The 15,566-nt window shown below is 45.2% G+C and overlaps 1 non-coding gene across 1 annotated transcript; it reads left to right on the top strand.

Moving 5' to 3' along the window:
• The first annotated feature begins 14,067 nt into the window (after positions 1-14,067).
• On the top strand, positions 14,068-14,146 carry LOC142457555 (small nucleolar RNA SNORD45). Its single transcript, XR_012786269.1, has one exon. It is a non-coding gene; the product is annotated as a small nucleolar RNA SNORD45 (small nucleolar RNA).
• The last annotated feature ends 1,420 nt before the right edge of the window (positions 14,147-15,566 follow it).

Genomic DNA, 15,566 nt, shown 5'->3' with positions numbered 1-15,566 from the left:
GACTATCAAGAGTGAACGGGTGGAGTCTAGCCTGTCAATCAGGTTGCTGCTTGATGACCTCATTTGGAGGTGCTACAGAGATGAATAGCTCCCTGGAGGCAGGACACACAGACAGAGCTACGCTAGAGCCCTGGATCTGGAGGAGTCACCTGGAGATCCACGCCAGCGCTGAGATGCTTACACCACCACTGGATCCACAATACTTTCCACCCACTGGCCTGTGATTTTTCTGCATTTGGCATCATTGCATGTGTTTTGTGAGTCTGAAGAGGACTTTATAGATTGGTATCAGACATATGGGCTAATATCAGACTTATGGACTTGATCTGGACTGGGCTGGGATTTTTTTTAATGTACAATAGCTCTTTGATATAAAGTTCTCTCTTAGACACATAGGGGTGTCTATGAATTTGGTTCTCTAGTCAACCCAGACTAACACCAAAGGGCAGGCAAAGGGTAAGCCCAGGAGATCAACAGGCCAGAGCGTGGAGGATCTCAAAAGTCTCTCAAAGAGTTTAGACTAGTTGGGTGGAGGGAGGCCATTGAGGGGTGTGGTGTAATAAGGTGATCGTGGTATAATAAGGTGATCATTTTAGGATGACCCATCCATCTGTATGGAGACTGACTTAGGGGAGCGAGAGTAAAATTAGATTGAAAAGAAGACAGAAGACTTGGGGGTCATCAAGAGAAAACAGAATAAGTACCAGAACAGGATGACTATAGGAAGACATTACTTATTTCGATGACAAGTACAAAAGAGGCTATCCTTGTGTTTTGCTCTGTCTACCTGGCCTCCTCAAGCTTCCTGGTTAATGTCTCGAAGGAGCCGGTCTTTCTTGCAGATCCCCACGTCCAGATTTCGCCGGCTACATCACATCTCCTGCTACTTGCATCCTGCGTTCCCTGAAAAATGGTTTTGGGTCTAGAGACACGATCAGTGTGAGATCCACATTCTCTGTTTTTGAGTTAGCTTTTGTTTTTATAATTGTGGTGAAAATACACTCCCCAAATACACTCCCCAAACAGCAGCCGATAGATACACTGATCGCATTTCTGTATTGGGCCATCATTGATTCTATCTCTTCCCAAAATATCCCACCACCGATCCCTTTATCACTTTTCACCATACTTCATTAGCGATTGTATGTCTTAGGGAGTGCTGGTGATTCAGTGGTAAAATCCCACCCTCCCTGAAGGAGACCTGCTTCAACTCCAATCCAAGACCCAGTGTGTTCAATCGTCACAACCACGGCCATCTGTCAGTGGGGCTTGCATGTTGCTGTCATGCTGAACAGGTTTCTGAGGGCCTTCCGGACTAAGAAGATGCAAGAAGAAAGGCCTGGTGATCGACTTCTGAAAGTCAACGAAAACCCTATGGACCAAGACAAACCGATTCCCCGCTGCTCACGGGCTTGCACGGAGCTGGCAGTGCTTCCTTCACTGCAGGTAGGGTTTCAATGTCTCCGGGGCAAATCGGGCAGCAACGCACACTAACAGATCCATGCGAGCTCAATATGGTGATAGACCTAAGGAAGGCCGAGAATGGGTTAAAGTTCTACCACCAGAGGCTGCCCACAAGCTATCTCTTTGTGAATCTACTTTTCTACACATCTAACCTGGGGTCATTCAGCTTTGTCTAAAAGGAGCAGCTGACAAGTAGAAAGCAAATGTTCTGGAAATGATGATGGCACCATAAGTACAAATGTGCTTGATACAATTGATACATGGAGGGTTATAAGAGCTGTATGAGCACCCCTCCAATAATTCATTAAAATTGAAAATAATAAAATAAAAGGAGTAGCTGAATGCAGGCAAGAGAGGTAACCCAGGGAATCTTAAAATATACTGAATCAAAATGCTGAGCTGAGTGTCCCCAAAAGGACCTCGCAAGGAAAGCTGGAGACGGCTAAATTGAGGCTGGTCTATGACTTTAATTTCAGATTTTATTATCCTAATTTACACATTCATAAAAATGAAATAGGTCATTATCAAGTGCTTAATTTTCAATGTATGTCATAAAAACGTATACACATATAATACAACCTGGAGACTCTTCTTCCAGTCTAGCGAGCTAGCATTGGTGGGATAAGATGGTAGTGAAGAAGGCTTATTACACTCACTCACTTGTTCCTTCATGCAGTTAGTTGGGAATGGAATCACACATCCATTCACAAATGAAAGTAGCAGGCATAGGCTATAACCCGTGTAAAAATGTTCTTCTTGAAGAACTCAATTTCAGGGTAGTAAGACAGGTTAAAAATAAATACAATAGAAACCAATGAGCGTTAGAAAGGAGGATAATAAAAATGGCCTCTGCACACCGGATGAATGGGATGACATACCTACCCAGCAAACTCGGAGAACCTTTTCTCTACTCTTTGAATGTTGTTGCCAAAAGCATGTATAGCTGTTGATTATCTTCACAAAAAGAGAGAGAAATTTTTCCAACAGTGGTTGCAATCTCTAAGGTCCATTCTAGTTCTAACATTCTCAGATGGGTCCTGCTGGTCAAGGGGACAAGGTCAACCTCGGCCTCAGGAAGGGAAATGTCTGCATCACTGTAATTAAGAGATGGGCAAAACAAGAGAGCATTCACAATTGGCAGGGATAAGATGAAAGTGAGACGAGGCCAGATTTCAAAATGCCAGTAGTGAAGCAAAAACTGATTGGGTACCAGAAGATCAAATCTAAAGATATAAATAGAGGAATATTTATTTATATGAAATACTAAAGTATATACCTATAGTTAATATTTATCAAGTACTTCAATCATGAGGGAAATAGAAGGATTTCTCCCAAGTTGTCTCCCCCAAATATATGCCAAACTTAGCTGCTTGCCAATGATCATACACTTGGAGGTCATCAGGAGTCGATCAGGGGTCATTCTCCCTAAGGGTTATCAGCCATCTAGAACAAGCAGTCACCACTGCTTATCCCACAACAAGGAGGGCCCACTCCCTTCTGATAAGGAGAGTAGTTGTCTGTTTCCTTGTAGGAGACCCCAGAGAAGTCAAACCCGCCCCAGGATGACCAAGGTTAGACAGCCATCCTAAATCTAGGATCCACCCATCTTGTCCCATGTATACCCCCCAACCCCTCCTCTTCCTATTTCGTGTATTTTCCTAGACCACCCTCTCTTATTACTGTATTACCTATAGCAAAACCCCTTCCTGTGAGGAATGTCCTCACCTGTAATTAGGGGGCTTGCATGTCCCCAAAGAAGATAAAAGCCTGGACTAGCATTAAAGGCCTTTCTCTCCCTCCACATGGACCACCAAGCAGGGTTGAGGTGAGCATGCTACCATGAATCATGTCTGAGTCCATTTATTTCAATACTTCTCTTCTATCTCTCATGCTCTCTATAACTTTACTATGATTTTTACTTATACAATTGTGCCTAATGGACCCGTAATGATGTGTTAGGGGCTGGCTTCCCCTAGCACAGTCATTTGATGGGAGCCAAGGCAGTGTAGTGGTTATGCAGTGGGCTGTGATCCATGGGATCAGCAGTTCAAAACCACCAGAGTCTCAGAAACTACAAAAGTTCACTAGGAGTCAACAATGACTCCATGACAGTGAGCTTGGGTTTTTGTTTTGTTTTGTTTTAGTCTCCAGGCAGGCAGTCCTGGTGGCATAGTGGTTACGTGTTGGGCTGCTATTCATAGGCCAGTGGTTCGAAGCCACCAGCCAGCTCCTCAGGAGGAAGACAAGGTTTCCTACTCCCATAAGAGTTACAGTCTGTCTTTTTAGTTAGTCACTAGATGCCACTAGCCCCTCTTCCCCAGTTGTAACAAAGAATAATATGGCCAAATGTCCCCTGGGGAGAAAAATGGCTCCAGTTAGGACTGAATTCTCCTAGTCCAAACAGGGCAACTTCTATGCAAATAATTGATAAAACATAATGGCAAAAAATAAATAAATAACCCCCACACTCACTGCCACTGAGTCAATTTGGACTCAGTATAAGCCCATAGGACAGAGTAGAACTGCCCCTTTGGGCTTCCAAGATTTTAAATCTACATAGGAGCAGGTAGTCTCTTCTTTCTCCCACAGAGCCTCTGGTGGGTTTGAATCTCTGACCTTGAGGTTAGCAGCTCAAGGCTTAGGCGACTATGTCACTCGCATCCTGAAATATGCAGGGTTGTATAGCGGGGTGCAAGAGACCTGTAACAATGGAAAACCTTTGACCAAATGGAATCTGTGGTTTTCCCCCTTTCATTATCAGTAGTAGAAGAGGTGACTTAGTGGCACACACAATGAAGCACTCAGCGAGGCACTGCCCCTTCTAAAGGATAACATAATCAAACAGGCCGAAGCTCCCTAACCACAGACTGCCAGCTTGAACGCACACAGAGGCGCGTCTGAAGACAAGCCTGGTGAATTGCCTGGCAAACACTAAGGAACAGTTCTCTGCTCACACGGGGTCTCCATGAATCAGACGCACCTCGAGATCAGCACCACCACCAACGTTGCTGTTTATGCCATGGGTGGCAGGTGCAGTCAGTTCCGACACAGAGGGTCCCTGTCCCTACGTACAGTGGAACAGAAGGCAGCCAGGCCTGTGTTTTCCCCACAATGGTTCTTAGTTTGAGCCCAGCCATGCAGCCGTGTGTCGCTCCATCTCGTGGAAGGTCTTCCTTTTCACCGCTCCGCCACTTTACCAAGTGTGAGGTCTCTCTCCAGAGACAAGCTCCTCCTGACAAGAGAAGAGGATGAATACAATTAGGACCTCAATGTCCAGCTGTGTGAATGTCAAAGCAAAGGAACATTCCTCCCCGGAGCCTTCAGAGGGAGCATGAGCCTCCCACCACCTTGATCTTGACCTTCCATGCCCAGGACTCTGAGAGGAGGCCTTTCTCTGTTTTACAGCACCCAGCTGGCGGGGCCTCGTTAGGGCGGTTTTCGAAAACAATGCAACAATAGGCGGACGTTTCCTAATTTTCTGTTTTGTTTTCGAGACAGTCACAATCAAGCCTGGAACTTTGGGCTCCCATTTCCAGCGGGCTTGCTGTAATCCGCTTTCCGTTCCTCTTCTGCCTCCATCTAAACATTGGTTAACAACATTCTTTCCGTCACCTGTGTGAAATGGACCACCCACCCCCTAACCCCCACCCCCGCTGGCAAGTGTGATGTGGTTGGAGTGATGGCAGTAGTGAGTTGCTAGAAGGTATTTACTCTTAGCCTCTAGAGCAGAGAGTTCAGTGTTCTCTCTTTGCTCTCTATCCTCGGGGTCATGTCTTCCTCTTGGTTTCTGTTGGATAGCCTCTGATGGGTTGTGGATGCTCCTCAATAGCTTGATTGTTATTGGTTCAGACTTAAGAATGAGACAAAAGAAAGCCTGCTCAAGTGCTCTCTGGTGGGGCGACCTGTAAGTTTAGGGCAAGAGAGTTAGGAAGTGGTTTGTTATGGTCTGAGGCCCCTCTTCTTGTTTATATTTCTTTGGGACTCCAACCTTGGCCCGCTTGACTTCTTCCAAGCACAGAAGCGCACGTGTCTCCTGACTGAGAAGACCACCTGGATCTGCAGCAAAAGAGCTGCCTGCTTTTATCTCGGCCTTGCCATTTTGTTGTCTCCGGCTATTGTCTCCTTCTAAGTGGGTTCTATTGTTTATGAGCAATAAAAAGTTGATGTACGTCAGAGTTCTGGTCCAAGATCTGCCTCTAATTAGCTCTGTGACCCCAGATAGGCAACTTAACCCTGGATTCTTCATCCATGAAGTGTGTGATCCGGTCTAGATTTCCCACGACTCTTCCAGCTCTAGAATTATATGTTTCAAAATGAAATTCAGGAGCCATTTACATTAAAGACGTTCTCCTTCATGGGCCCTCAACTCCAGACTCCCCATGACCTTCCACCTGCTCCGTCCGCCCACCTTTTGGTGGATATAATACTGGGAGGCCCCTGTACCCAAATGACGGACTTTTTCTTCTTCCTAAATTGCTCTCTGCCTAGGCTGTTTCTCGTTAACCCACTCCCTGCTTCTTGAAACTGATTTGATCTAGCAAGCCAATTCTAAGACAGACTCTCTTGCAAGCCTTCTTAAAGTTTCTTAGAGATATTGACATTCTTGAATTTCCTACAGAATGTTGAGCACAGACTTTTATGGTACCTAACATACACTACTCGGCACTCGCTTAACTGTGTACAATACTCACTGTCTTTTCTAAAGGCTAACATCTTTTTAAAAATCATTTTATCGGGGGCTCATAAAACTCATCACAATCCATACATATATCCATTGTGTCAAGCACATTTGTTCATTTGTTACCCTCATCATTCTTAAAACATTTGCTTTCTACTTGAGCCCTTGGTACCAGCTCCTCATTTTTCTCCTCCCTCCCCACCACTTCTCCCTCATGAACCCTTAATAATTTATAAATTATTATTATTTTGTCATATCTTACACTGTCCAACATCTCCCTTCACCCACTTTTCTGTTGTCCATCCCCCAGGGAGGAGGTTATATGTAGATCCTGGTAATCGGTTCCCCCTTCTTACTCCACCATTCCTCCACCCTCCCAGTATTGCCACTCTCACCACTGGTCCTGAAGGGATCATCCGTCCTGGATTTCCCGTGTTTCCAGTTACTATCTGTACCAGTGTACATCCTCTGGTCTACCCACATTTGTAAGGTAGAATTGGGATCATGATGGGGTGGGGGGAATAGAGGAAGCATTTAAGAACTAGAGGAAAGTTGTATGTTTCATCTTTGCTACACTGAAAACTGGCTCATCTCCTCCTCATGACCCTTCTGTAAGGGGATGTCCAGTTGCCTACAGATGGGCTTTGAGTCCCCACTTTGCACTCCCCCTCATTCACAATGATATGATTTTTTTCTTTGATGCCTCATACCTGGTCCCTTTGACACCTTGTGATCACATAGGCTGGTGTACTTCTTCCATGTGGGCTTTGTTGCTTCTCAGCTAGATGGCTGCTTATTTAACTTCAAGCCTTTAAGACCCCTGATGCTATATCTTTTGATAGCCGGGCACCATCAGCTTTCTTCACCACATTTGTTTATGCACACATTTGTCTTTAGCAACCATGTCAGGAAAGTGAGCATCATGGAGTGCCAGTTTAATAGAACAAAGTGTTCTTGCATTGAGGGAGTACTTGAGTAGAGGCCTAATGTCCATCTGCTTGCTACCTTAATACACAACCTATACATATATGCACATAGATCTATTTCCCCATCATTATATATATATATATTTACATATGTACATGCCTGTATTTAGGCCTCTATAAATGCCCTTTGCCTCCTGTTTCTCCTATTTCCGTTTACTTTCCTCTTGTCCCACTATCATGCTAAAGGCTGACACCTTAAACCAAAAAAGCTCAAGCCAAGCTCACTGTCATGGAATAGATTCTCCATATGAGCAGGTAGGTCATCCTTCTCCCTCAGAGCAGCTGGGGGTTTGAACAAAGGACAAAATATTGCTAATTTACTTTGGTACCCATCTTTCTCTACCAAGTCCCCAATATGGTGTCTGGTATATATTAGTGTTCAAAATTTGAACATAGCCTATTGAAAAAATGAATAAATTAAGTGAAAAAAGTGAACAAATGCTTTTAAATGTCATACAGAAGACATTGGTAATATAAAATTTCCCAAATCACTACATCAGAGGAGAACATGAGGAGAAGTCAAAGAAAAGCCAGGCAAGGAAAATTATCCCGGAGGTTCTTCCTGGCTTCTCCAAGATACAGAAAGAAGAGATGGATGAGGCCCACCCATGTGGCCAGGCTGAGGCCAGATGCCAATTCTGTAGAGGTTTTCCTTGGCTTAAAGCAACATGCACTTTTGCCAGGAAGTCAGCAAGATGGTGGAGCAGGTCAGGCTGAACTTTGGGTGAAGGCTCTGATTTTGTCATCGCCCTCTCTCTTTCATCATTATGGGTTTGATTGTAAAGTATTTTTCATTCCTCTCGGCTCTGTTTTATTTTCCCACTTCTGTTCCAGTGACATCAAGCCATAAACAAAAAGTGCAAACAATAAACGCCTCCTCTTGCGCACTTTAAGTTAAAATGAAGTTCACAACCTTTTTATTAGTATTCCAAATAAAGAACTCAGTAAGGAAAGTTGCTGTGGAGTTGACGCCAATTCAGGGTGACCCCGGGAGGCTCCGAGGACGGGGCTGCTGGCATACTCAGAGGCTGATGTTTCCTGAGTGGGTCATCAGATTTATCTTTCAAGGTTTCTCTGGATAGACTCGACCCTCCAACCTTCCAGTAACCAGCTGAGTGTGCAAAATAAACAAGCATCCTGCAAAGCTGTCTGGTTATCATTGTGGCCATCATTTTATAACTCACCTTTAAGAGAGCCATGCAATTAATTGGTTGACGGAAATACATTCACTTTGAGAGTGTTAATTCAGGGGAGCAAAATAGTCTGGATTCCTCTAATATCTGGTGATCCAAAATCAACATGACTTCTCTCTGGGATGCTTGGATTTCTCTGGCAAAGCCTGGACTAAGAGTAATTTTTTTATTTGTTTGTTCGGTGCCTGGGTGCACACAAGGCAGAGACAGCAAACATTTCCAAAGAGAAATCACACTGTGCTTGGCTTGGCCATCGATGGATCGGTAACATAGCAATATTACTCACACATAATTGTGTTCCAGTGGCTGATATTAAGAAAGATGGTTACTTGTACTGTGATGCACGTGGATGTCAACTTCACATGCACTTGCCCTTTGGTTTGAAAATGATGCTGTTGGCATAGCATCGAATCAACAATGAAAGCTCATACATTTGTATTAGGAACAGGAGGGGTGTATTACATTGCAAGGCGGAAGCCAATCCCCTTCACTGAGAAAATGTAGCTCCGTCTTCTGAAATGCACTGTCAGGTCCGGCTCAGTGGGAATGTTCTAGAAAGCAGTGGCAAATGGAACTCATGTTTCAAAGAGGTGAGATATTCAAAGAAGACGTGATTGAGTGTTTAGGATAGAGCCAAATGCCTGAGGCTCTAAAGTAGTGCTGATTCTTAGTTACATCTGTGCAGAAGTTTAATCCTGACCAGCGAAGCATCACATACTCAAATGGATAACAAAGAGGTTGACATGGAGTGCTTTATCTCAGCAAGGAAACTGGGTTCTTGCATAGAGAGAGAGGAGGATGGGTGGCAGCATCAACCGAGTCCATTAATTACGGCTTTCAGGAAGAATTGGAAAGTAATCCAATAAAGAGAAAGAGGGCAAAAGGGACACTGATCCTTATCCCTGAAAGAGAAAGACAAGTGGAAACCGGAAACTCCACCCCAATGTCCGGAAAGCCACAGGGAGAAGGATTCTTTATGGCTGTAGTTTTACAGCCAGTAAATTGGGGGCATCGAGCAGATGAGGGGTGTCAGGACTGGACATTTTACCCCTCTGCCCTGCAGTGTTTTAGAAAACAACTCCATGATTTAAAAGCACGTACGTAGTGACTATAAGTGGAGGACTAACTTGGTGGCATTTAACAACACTAAGGAAGTAACCCAGGCTTGACCTCCATCAGGGTTCTGAATGCAGAGGAAGGTGGAGAACCCCCACCCCATGATTATCGCATCAGCACAGCTGGGAAGGGGCGTGAATACTCTGTTTTCTGATGGATCTATGCTGAATGAGCTACCTTTTTTTCACTATGGAAGATAGAAAATGGGTAGAATCTACAAAGCAATTGCCCTGGAAATAAAAACTCTGGTTGACCAGGAATCGTGGTCCCCAGAGTAAGACGAGTCCCAGTTTGGTATGAGCCTGCCGGTCTCAGCCAGTCCAAAGCCGAGGGACCCAGAGGGATCCTGACCCTCCAAACTTGGAGTCAGCCAATGGCGGCTTGACAATCATATGCGGCTCTTTCGGTACATACATGTGGCTCCAAAGTAAAATGAAAAAAAAATTGTGAAGGTTATTCTTCAGATCATGGTGATTTTATTTGCTTTTAAAAGGATATTTATGGCCATCGAGTCATTTGGAAATTGGTGTGAGGGGCAGGATATTGGCTCTTCTGTCTCAAAAGTTTGCCGACCCCTGGTCTTTCCACCAGCTCATTGGGTCGCTCTGAGATGGCACCATTCACAGAACCTGTGTGTCCCATGGGGCCCATTTCCATGATGATCACTGTTGAGTTCTCCTGGGTCCTATTCCTCAATCTCTCCTCCATATTCCTTCATGTGGGAAAGATGGAAGGGACTCTGCCTCCAGGAGGATCTTGTCTAGGGCTTGATGGGGCTCCGGCCTGATGATGACTTGGGACCTGTCTCCAACTTGGGAAAGTGCCAAGTCTCATCAGGAAATGGCTCAACTCTGGAGGGGAAAGCTGAAGTTCAACGGCTTTCCCTCCAAGCCTGTCCTAAATCCACATCCAACGTGGCTGTTACTGGCACGGAAGAGGACTATCGTGATTAGGCAGCCTTGGGAGCGATATAGGAGCTGGGAGTCTCTTCACTAAAGCTCACAAGATAGTACCGACATGTCTCTGTAACAGGTCCCTGCATCCTCCTTTGAGGGATCAGTCTGTCCCAAAGTTTCACATGGCCAAACTCCTTTGATTTCCATTTGAAAGTAATTCGTGAGCCAGAAAACCCAACGTCCACGCTGCTTTTCTGGTAAATTTATGAAATGAATCCCCTGGGAGCTCTAGGCACACAAGGAAGGCATTTGAGAACTTTCCATTAACCCACTTACCTTTTCTCCTAACAAGAGCCCCCTGCGCATCAACAAAACGCATCAAGGTGGCAGGAAATACAATCACAAGAGCAAAAGACCTCACTGGGAGAAACCAGGCCCCTCTGGATCCATGGCTGGGCGAGGGTTGACAGGGCAGCCTCCTGTTGGAGAAAGAACAGATGCCCGTTACTTACTTCTAATGTGCGGCAGCACGTTTTTGAAAGCCACCAGAACTTTTGTTTCTTGACAGGTAGGAAATATAGATGGCATAGCTGAAATGATTTCCACTTACGCTGTGTCTCAGCAAGGCAACTGGCCTTCTTTTGGGAGTATCAGCAGCCCGGAAGGTGAAGGACTGTGAGGAATCCATGAGCAGAGAAAACAGGAACATTCTCACGTGTCCTTGCAGGAGTGGCATGCAGAACAAGGTGGTGAGGTGGGCAGCCGGGAGAGAGTTTCTTTGGCTAGAAAGTTAACAGGTGACAGCTCAACTCCCCTGCTGCCGCCGCGACTGCCACCACCTCCCTGTGGTGAGGTGTGTTGAGTGAGTTCTGACTCATGGTGGCCCAGTGGACAGCAGAACGAAACGGTGCCCGCTCCGGCACCAGCCTCACATTGGTCATGAGACTGGTCAATATTTCAGTGGTCCCCATCTCCATCTGGGGCCACTTCTGTTCTCTTTCTCACTTTTACCTTAGCCGACACTATCGCCGTCACTTACACTTACCTCTGTACTAGCAGTTCTCAACCTGTGGGTCATGACCCCTTTGGGGGGTCGAATGACCCTTTCACAGGGGTGGCCCAATTCATAGCAGTAGCAAAATGACCGTTATTCAGTAGTAATGAAAATAATGTGGTGGTTGGGGGGTCACCCCAACATGAGGAACTGTTATAAAGGGCCATGGCGTTAGAAAGTTGAGAACCATTGCTCTACAGGCTTACATTGGTATTAACGGATTCTGGTATTAAGAGAGTTTGACATTGCTACTAAAGTAGAAGGTAATCAGGTACAAATACAACTTCGGGGAAGAAAGAGTCCAAGAGAGAATGAGTAAATGATCAGGCAAGAAAACTGAACCCTGAATTTTGATCTGTTATTAGTCCACAGGTATGTATGATCTTTAGAAAGCGTATATGGTGCCTTTTTGAGCTTACCTGTTCTGGAGAGATCACGCCTCTTGTCCCTTTCACTCCAAGGGGAATATGTAGATATCAAACAATGGGAGTGATGAACGAGGCGACAGTTATAGCCAATGACCCCCAGAAACAGCTGCGCCCCATGGAAACAGATACTCTCGTCTCACACTTCAGCAGCCACAGCCATGTCCTGAAGTCCTGGTGACTGTATCCCTTGAGCTACGGGACCTTCTTTGTGCTCAAGACATGGACATCCTCTGAGGTCTAGCAGTAGAAGTCAGTAGAACACCATACATAAGCATCGGGAGTCCTGGCACCGTGGCCCAAGCTGTGAACACCAGTGAGACTAGACACAGCTTTTGTCTATAATCCACTAGTCATGTTCAGCCCGCAAGCCACAACCCTGGCAGCAATCTTTCTCCCCACATGGGGCTCCTGAGCCAGGATCAAGTATCTCACCTTGATGCCCAAGTGCAACTTTCACTCAATAGCAACAAGGGAATCGGGAGAGCACCTTCCATCCTGATTCCGGACAAGCCATTCCTACTGCAAGATGCAGGTCTCCGAAAGCACCAACTCATTGAGATTCGGTGGTTCCAAGCCCATGTCTAAACACCTCTTACCATCAAGTTGATTCTAATCCATAGTAACCCTGTGAGACAGAGCAGTAGTGTCCTAGCGGATTATCCAGGCTGGAAATCTCTACAGAAGCAGACTTCCACCTCTCTCTCAGGAGGAGCAGCAGGCAGGTCCAAGCCATAACAACTTTTCAGTTAACAGGCAAATCTTTAAGCACTGTGCCAAGAGGGCTCTGTGGTCAAAGGTCACAAAGGTGTGGCAGTAGAAGAACAAGCCATCTCTCATCCTTGAGGTATTTTAATTGAGTACCATCATGGTGTTCTATAGGGGGTCTAAAAACAGGTAGCAGAAGGATGCTGGAAGTGCAAGTGCAGACTCCGAGATGGGGCAATATCTCTGCACAGATGTGAGGGGATTGCTGAGGACCAGAGTCCTGGAGACAGGCGGGATCATCCTTGATGGATGGATGGCAGGAAGAGACTAGGATGGGGACTGCTGGAGAAGTTGATGAATGGGAATCAGGAATCACTTGAGAGCTGGCACCATGGGGTTAAGAATATGAGCTGTGGTCTTCAAACAAGCCCTGCATTGCCACTTAGGAAAACTTTGATCTTGGGCAAGTTATTTAATCTTTACAAGACGTATTTTCTTCCATGAAATCTGAGCAAGAATTGAATAATGTGCATAAAATACTAAGACGTGCCTAGCACAAGTAAGTGTGCAGTACATATTGGCTGATTGTATCCTTCTCCATTATGTTCTTGTGCATGGTATATGCATGTGAGCATTATTTCTGAGCATGCATTGCATGCAAAAATATGCTATTAGGCTGCAATATTGGCCTGACCCAAGAATCTTTTCAAATCAAGACAAGCCAACCCGCATGGTTCATGAGTTCTGAGTGAGGAGTTTATGGAGGGCCTGGCATGAGAGCTACTTCTCATGAGCAGTTCTACTGAGCATGCAAAAATAGAACCATTATCCAGCAAAGGAGCCACAAAAATCAAAACTAAGAGGAGTTGGTGTGTTCTCAGAAATGAAGCTATTCCTGCACAGGTTGAAAGGCTGGTGACGTCATACAAAAGCTCCTTTACAATGTGGGCAGGACAGTTGGGAGGAAGTGATGGAGAACTTTGATTGTAACCTTGGAAAAGGACAACAAAGCTTATGAGAGGGCTTTAGAGGGTGTCGTAGAATTCCATGATCTTTTCATTCCAATTTTTCCCACAAACTTTTTGAAGGCCCTTCATACTGCATTTATAACCTCTGTGGAATCAGCCGAGGAGCGTCTTAGAGCTCAGGAGGAAACCAGCACATCGATGGGCCCTTCATACTGAATTTATAACCTCTGTGGAATCAGCCTAGGAGCGTCTTAGAGCTCAGGAGGAAACCAGCACATCGATGGTCTTGGAATGATGCTGGTGAGTCTTACACGGTCTCTTTTCTGTTTTTCTATTGATGTATTTTGACTATTTAATTCTGCTAGGAATTTATGGGTGTGTGTATGTATATATTTATTTATACACATATGAGGAGGTACCAAAAAAAAAAGAACAACCCAATGCTCATTTTTGTTTTTTATGTGAGGGGGATAGTGCATGTGGAGTTCATTCCACCAGGTCAGACTGTTAATCAAGCTTTCTATTTAAAGTTTCTGAAAAGATTGTGTAGCAGTGTGTGGCAAAAATGGGCCAGATTTGGGTCTATGATGAGTTGGCATGTATTCTGAAACTAAACTTGATTATTACTATTTTAGCTCTAGAATTACTCTGAGACCTAAAAAAAAGGGGGGGGCCAGATTTGTGGCAGATGAGGCACTGTTTTTGCAACCATGACAATGCACCTGCTCATGCAGCCCTCTCAGTGTACCAGTTTGGGACAAAAAAGCCCCGGCTTGCCTCTCTTGCCCTATACAACTTACTTACCTGACCTCTGTGCAACTTTTGTTTCCTCGAATGAAGAGGAACATGAAATGACAGCGATTTGATGACATAGAGAGGTGAAGAAAAACACAAGGGAGGTGCTGTCAACCATCCAAACAGATGAGTTTGAAAACTGTTTCCAAGAATGGAATCAGATTTGACTAATGTATGAAGTGTAATGGAGAGTACTTTGAAGGTAATAAGGTTCTTCTGTAAAAATAAGTAAATAAAATATATAGTTTTGGGGGGAAATTCCGTTTTTGGGTGGGTAACCCCTTGTAGTTAAGGTTTATTGTGCAACCTGGCTGATAAACACGTGGGATTAACTGAAGGGTGGAGGCATAAATGGCTCGGTGAGCCTCACCTTTCTAGTTCTTGAGTCTTGCTTTCTGATGGTCAGAAAGCCAGTTCTCTGCTTCAGCTGGCAGGACTCACTTCCTGCAACAGCCCTGAGGAGCAGCCACATGGGCCTACCTTGATGCAGCCCTGGGTGCTGGAGCAGCCGTGTGGAGACCCTGCCAGTGATGAGATGCTTACATGCTCACTGATTTGACTTTCCTCCTGTATTCAGTGTCATTGCGTGTGTTTTATGAAGTTGAGGAGGACTTTGTAGATTGGTGTCTGACATATGGGCTAATGTTGGACTTATGGCTTGGACAGCACTGGGTGGGGATGTTTTATTAATGCACCCGTACCCTTTATATAAAACTCTCTCATACATATGAGTTTCTGTGGATTTGTTTCCTTAGTTTACCCAGGCTAACTACAATATATTTTACATGTTCTTATGCACACACTGAGAGAGATAGGAACAGTCTATGTATACATATACACTGTGTTTATGAGTCCTGCTTGAAAGACTTCCTAGCTGATAGAGAATCGGCAAAAAATAAAAGCGAGACCCTCAGGGAGAGGACCTCAAAGATATCTCCAGCAGGACATCGACTGTGGCGAGGAAGACACAGGACTGGGGGTATTGCATCTGTTGTACGAAGGCTTGCTATAGGTTCAGAACCCAACGGAGGTCACCCGACACCAGTCAGGGGTTAATGCCTCCTGTCGCATGTGCAATGCGACAGGCCAGGCAGAGGGCTGGGCTCGGAGTGTGAGCTCGGCCGCTCTATCCAGCAGGCGGTGGTGGCAGCTGCTGCAGCAATGGTGGCAAGGAAGGCCCCAAATAAGCTTCCCCAACTTTTATTTGTGTAACCTTTTATTACGAATGGGGTGAAGATCGACAGAGTCAGGCAGTTTTTCATTCAGTAATTCCTGTACATTTT

Source organism: Tenrec ecaudatus, chromosome 9 (assembly GCF_050624435.1).
Source record: "Tenrec ecaudatus isolate mTenEca1 chromosome 9, mTenEca1.hap1, whole genome shotgun sequence".
NCBI classification, from domain to species: Eukaryota; Metazoa; Chordata; class Mammalia; order Afrosoricida; family Tenrecidae; genus Tenrec; species Tenrec ecaudatus.
This window is presented reverse-complemented; position numbering and strand designations above follow the sequence as displayed.